This window comes from Hyaena hyaena, unplaced genomic scaffold (genome assembly GCF_003009895.1).
Source record: "Hyaena hyaena isolate Hyena2069 unplaced genomic scaffold, ASM300989v1 scaffold_1904, whole genome shotgun sequence".
NCBI lineage: Eukaryota > Metazoa > Chordata > Mammalia > Carnivora > Hyaenidae > Hyaena > Hyaena hyaena.
Genome location: NW_024082538.1, coordinates 116,717 through 122,716, shown reverse-complemented (window position 1 = coordinate 122,716; position 6,000 = coordinate 116,717).

The window sequence follows — 6,000 nt, the reverse complement described above, 5'->3', positions numbered from 1 at the left end:
TCATCCCTCTTCCCCACCTCCCTCCCAAAATTCATTCCTTTGACTCATCCTTCTTTGTACAATTTGAGAAGTTTTGAAATTGTGTTTGGATGGCTTTCATTAAGGAGATATGTTTGCGTGTTTATCCATTTTAAATTAGAAAAAAAACAGATCAATATTCTTATCATTTCTTGGCAAATAACTCAGTTGTCAAATTATTTTTGTATCCTGGAGTTGGTGCTTACTAATATTAACCTTTTTGAAAAGGAGATTGAGTTTAAAATGTGGATGCTCTTGGGGCGCCTGGGTGGCTTAGTCGGTTAAGACTTTCGCTTGGGTCATGATCTCGCGGTTCGTGGGTTCGAGCCCCGAGTCGGGCTCTGTGCTGACAGCTAGCTCAGAGCCTGAAGCCTGTTTCAGTCTGTGACTCCCTCTCTCTCTGACCCTCCCCTGCTCACGCTGTCTCTCTCTCTCTCTCTCCTAGAAATAAATAAAACATTAAAAAAATTAAAAAAAAATAAAATGTGTATGCTCTGTAATATGCTAGGTTACCTCGAACAGTTGCAAAGGCATGGATAGTTTCTGTTTTTATGTGAAGTGAAGAATGAGGCATTAGAGTTATAAAATTAAGATGCTTGTTGAATAAGTGAGTTTGCCTAAGGAAAGGGGTAATCAAAATGCTTGATAATTTGCACTGAGAAGTTAGAGTTGTCAAAAGCTATCCCCCAGCCAACTAACTCTCTTGAAGCCATTATACCTGGGCTGATCACTTTATTCCCCAATGTCAATAAAGTTGATCTTAATCCTAACTGCTCTAGGCACCTGAGTGGCTCAGTCAGTTAAGCGACCAACTTCAGCTCAGATCATGATCTCACAGTTCCGTGGGTTTGAGCCTCATTTCAGTCTCTGTGCTGACAGATGAGAACCTAGAGCCTGCTTCAGATTGTGTCTCCCCATCTCTCTGCCCCTCCCGCACTCGTACTCAGTCTCTCTCTCTCTCTCTCTCTCTCTCTCACTCTCTCTTTCTGTCTCAAAAATAAATAAACATTAAAATTTTTTTAAATAAATTTAATCCTAACCCCTCAATAAGACTTTCCCCAAAACATGTTTTTTTCCCTTGAGATTATAATAAATGTCATTCTGCATTCATGTCTTCTTTGTGATTTAGATATTACTCATCTTTTTGCTAGAAGCAATCAGGAAGTGCAAAATACTATCTTTGAGAGTCTTATAGCACCAAAGTTTGAACAAAGTTGATTATAATGGGTAATTTGAGAGGTGAGTGGTGACAGAACAACACTCACAACTGGGTCCATTTTGTCAGGTTTTGTGGTTGTGTCTCAAGTTGTTTCTGACACAACATACAAGGTAAAACCATCCATCCCTGTCATCTTTGGAAGCCAAGGCATATTAAAAACCAATATTCATTAACCTCCCAAATTAAGTAGTTTGTATTTATATCCGAGTTTTGTATTCTTTGTTCTCTTTCTGTATATAGATAGATAGATAGATAATAGATAGATAGATATAGATAGAGAGAGAGAGAGAGAGTAAGGATTTTAATGTGGCAACTTTAAAGACCAAATACATTCCTGTGTATTATGGCTAATTATATACTATTTGAGTCAATACATTCATCTAACCTTTTATTTAAAATGGTATAATTAGATCACAAGAGGACATAGTAATTTTTTATAATCTCAGACTACTTGGTATAAAGAGTCTCCTTTATATATATATGTTATATATGTATATATATGCTATATATGTGTATACATATGTTATATATGTATATATATAATTGAGTCTTATATATATACATATACATGTTATAAATGTTAACTAAATTGAGTCTTATATACATATATAATATATATAATAAGACTCAATTTTTTTAACATTTATTTATTTTTGAGACTGAGAAAGACAAAGCATGAGCAGGGGAGGGCCAGAGAGAGAGAGAGAGACAGAATCTGAAACAGGCTCCAGGCTCTGAGCTGTTAGTACAGAGCCTGATGTGGGGTTTGAACTCATGAACCAGGAGATCAAGACCTGAGCCGAAGTCAGACGCTTAACCAAGCCACCCAGGCACCCCTAATAAGACTGTATTTTTAAAAATTACTTCCAGGTAAAAATTGGCTTTAGTGATATAATTTAGTATCTCATCAAGTACTTAAAAGTTATTTAGGGAATAAAACATGGATTTTTATCCTCCATGAGGGCAAACTGTGCTGTTGATGGGAGGTATTCACATCTTTGTTATATAAAGCATTTTAACTATTGTGGTTGTATATTGTTTGACACCATAGGTGTAGAAGAAAGTGTACATGCACAGGGTTTGAAGTCATATAGACAAAATTAAAATTCCACTTTTTCTACCAACCAGTTGTGTGACTTTGACTTAAGTTTATTTTGGGACAAACCTATGTTTCTTCATCTGTAAAATGGGAATAATAATATTTAGCTCCTAAGTGGAAATTAAAAGGAATAATTGAAGAAAAACACCAAGTACCATGCCTTAAACCCTGTATCTATTTGATCCTACAGTTAAACCTATTCCACCTTATAAACCTCTCTTTGGATTATTGTGGTAGACTGGTATCCATTCCTGTCTTGCACTTCACTCTCAAAGTGGCCACCAAAGTGATTCTTTTAAAACACATCTTTGAACCTATTAATCTGTTGCATTATTAAATTTGCCAGTGACTCCCTATTGTGTCAAGGAAAAAGTCCATATACCTTGTCATGGCATTCTTGGTCTTTCCAGGATCTGATTCCACAATCTCTTTAATCTCTTTGATCCTGCAGGCCTGGTAAGTGAGGAGTTTTCCAGGTGAAAGGAGCCCAGAATCACAGGCTTGTTGACATTATATATAGTTTTAGTCTATGGTGGTGGTGGTGGTGGTGGTGGTAAAGTGTATCTGCTCACATAATCTCCTGTCTTTCTATTGCACTTTTTTTTGCAACACCACATTTAAGGGACTAATTACTTTAGTAATTTTATTCCTTCCCATGTTGTCAGAATTGTGTGAGGTTTTAATGCACTGCCTGTTGGAAAAACTAGCCACAACTCTTCATGCTGTAACACTGTCCTTGGGAATCTTTAAATGCCAAATGTATATGAGGAATTTTCATTAATTGAGGTAAAACTCACATAACATAAATTTAATCAATACATTCACATTTTTGTGCAATCCTCACCCTTGTCTAGTTCTACAACATTTTATAAGGGAATTTTAAACCTAATGCTGAAAATCTTTGAACAAGTGGTGGAAGAATAAGTGTAAGAGTGATAAGGACCGGCTTGATGATGAGCTCTTCTAGTAGGATCTCCCAAGTTTACAAAATCTATAAATTATATGTATATATATATTTTTTTATATTTATATTTATATAATAAATGACACATAATATAAATTTACCATCTTAGCCATTTTAAATACACATTTCAGTAGAATTAGGTACATTCACGTTACTGTGCACCTAAGTCCTCAGAACTCTTTTCATGTTGGAAAACTGAAACTCAGCAACTTCCAGTTCCCCTCCTCCCTCTCAGCCCCTGGTAACCACCATTTTATTTTCTGTTTCTATGAATTTGATTGCTCTAAGTACCTTATATAAGCAGAATCATACAATATTTGTCTTTTTGCTTTCTGTGACTGGCTTATTTCACTTAGCATGATGTTACCAAAGTTCTTCCATGTTGTGACATGTGTCAGAATTTCCTTCCTGTTTCAGTCTGAATAATCTTCCATCATATCTATATAACACTTTTGTTTATCCATTTATCTGTCACTGGACATTTGAGTTGTTTACACCTTTGGATGTTGTGAGTAATGCTGTGTGAACGTGAGTATACTAATGTTTCTTTGAGACCCTGCTTTCAGTTCTCCTGGTCATATGCCAGAAGTTAAATTGCTCAATCATAATGATAATTCTATTTTTAACTATTTTGAAGACCACCATATTGTTTTCCATAGCAGCTGCACCGTTTCACACTCCTACCAACAGTGCACAAGGGTTCTAATTTGCCCGCATCTTGCTCACTAACACTTGTCTCATTTGGACATTTTTAGTGCTTTTTGTTTGTTTGGTTGTTTTGTTTTGTTTTTTTTATAAGAGCTATCCTCATGAATGTGAGGTAGAGTCATACATTTTTAAATTAAACCATGACTAGATATTATCCAAAGGATACAGGTATGCTGTTTCGAAGGGACACATGCACCCCAATGTGGTATATATATATACAATGGAGTATTACTTGGCAATCAAAAAGAATGAAATCTTGCCATTTGCAACCACGTGGATGGAACTAGAGGGTATCATGCTAAATGAAATTAGACAGTCAGAGAAAGACAAATAGCATATGCTTCACTCATATGAGCACTTTTTTTTAATCATAATAGTAGCTTTTATTTACTGAGCACTTAACATACACTAAGTGTGTGTCAAGAGAATATTATATTAAATATCATTTATTTTTTTCAGTACACTTCTTTTTTTTTAGTTTTTATTTTTATTTTTTTAACAAATAGTTTATTGTCAGATTGGTTTCCATATAACACCCAGTGCTCATCCCCACAAGTGCCCTCCTCCATGCCCATCTCCCCCTCCGCCCCACATCCATCAGTCCTCAGTTTGTTTCTCAGCATTCAAGAGTCTCTCATGGTTTGCCTCTCTCCCTTTCCCCCACCATTTCCCCCCTTCTTCTCCCCCATGGTCCTCAGTTAAGTTCCTCCTAATCCTCCTATACATGCAAACATGTGATATTTGTCCTTCTCTGCCTGACTTATTTCGCGAAGCATAACACCCTCAAGGTCCATCCATGTTGCTACACATGGCCAGATTTCATTGTTTCTCATTGCCATGTAGTATTCCATGGTTTAGATAAACCACATCTTCTTGATCCATTCATCTGTTGATGGACACTTAGGCTCTTTCCATGTTTTAGCTATTGTTGAGAGTGCTCATATGAGCACTTTAAGATACAAAACAGATGAACATAAGGGAAGAGAAGCAAAAATAATATAAAAACAGGGAGGAGGACAAAAATGTGAGCGACTATTATATATGGAGAACAAACAGAGGGTAACTGGAGGGTTTGTGGGAAGGGGATGGGCTAACTGGATAAGGGACATTGAGGAGTCCACTCTTGAAATCATTGTTGCACTATATGCTAACCAACTTGGATATAAATTTAAAAATTAATTAAAAAATAAAATAAATTTATTAAACTCTGATACAGAGGAAGTTATGAAAAATATCTCGTTTCATTTAGAAATTATGGCAAAAGTCTAAATTTGAAAACTTGTTCCAGTTGACCCTTTTCTCCTTCACTGTACCCCAAATGATAGGTCTTGAGTAAAGCTTATCACAGATTAAGAAGTTGACTGAGGGGCGCCTGGGTGGCTTAGTCGGTTAAGCACCCGACTTTTGCTCAGGTCATGATCTCGCGGTTCGTGGGTTCGAGCCCCGCGTCGGGCTCTGTGCTGACTGCCAGCTCAGAGCCTGGAGCTTGTTTCAGTCTGTGACTCCCTCTCTCTCTGACCCTCCCCTGCTCACGCTCTTTCTCTCTCTCTCTCCTAGAAATAAATAAAACATTTAAAAAAATGTATTATAATTTTTGTATTTTTTAAGATGAGTAAACACTAAGATGAAGAATTTGGATTATCTGTTTAAGAAAAATACATGTTTTGTGGAATTTTAAGTTTTGTATAGAAAGAGTGATAGAGTTGTGATACAATAAAACTCTGTTATAAAATCATTCTCTCCCTTCTTCCAGAAGAGATATGAGGTTGAAGACTCAAAGATAGAGGTATAAAATTGCAGTGAACAGGACAAGTAAATTCAGGGTGAGGGAAAAGTGGACCCAGATATGAGGCTGTAATATTAATTGCACTTAGTGCACATTTCCTCAGAGTGGACTGCAAATGAATCTCTGAGTTTTCTAACAGCCAGCTCAAAAAGCAATAGCCTTCTGGTCAAAGCTTCGCGATGGCTATGAGATCCATTATGTAAATA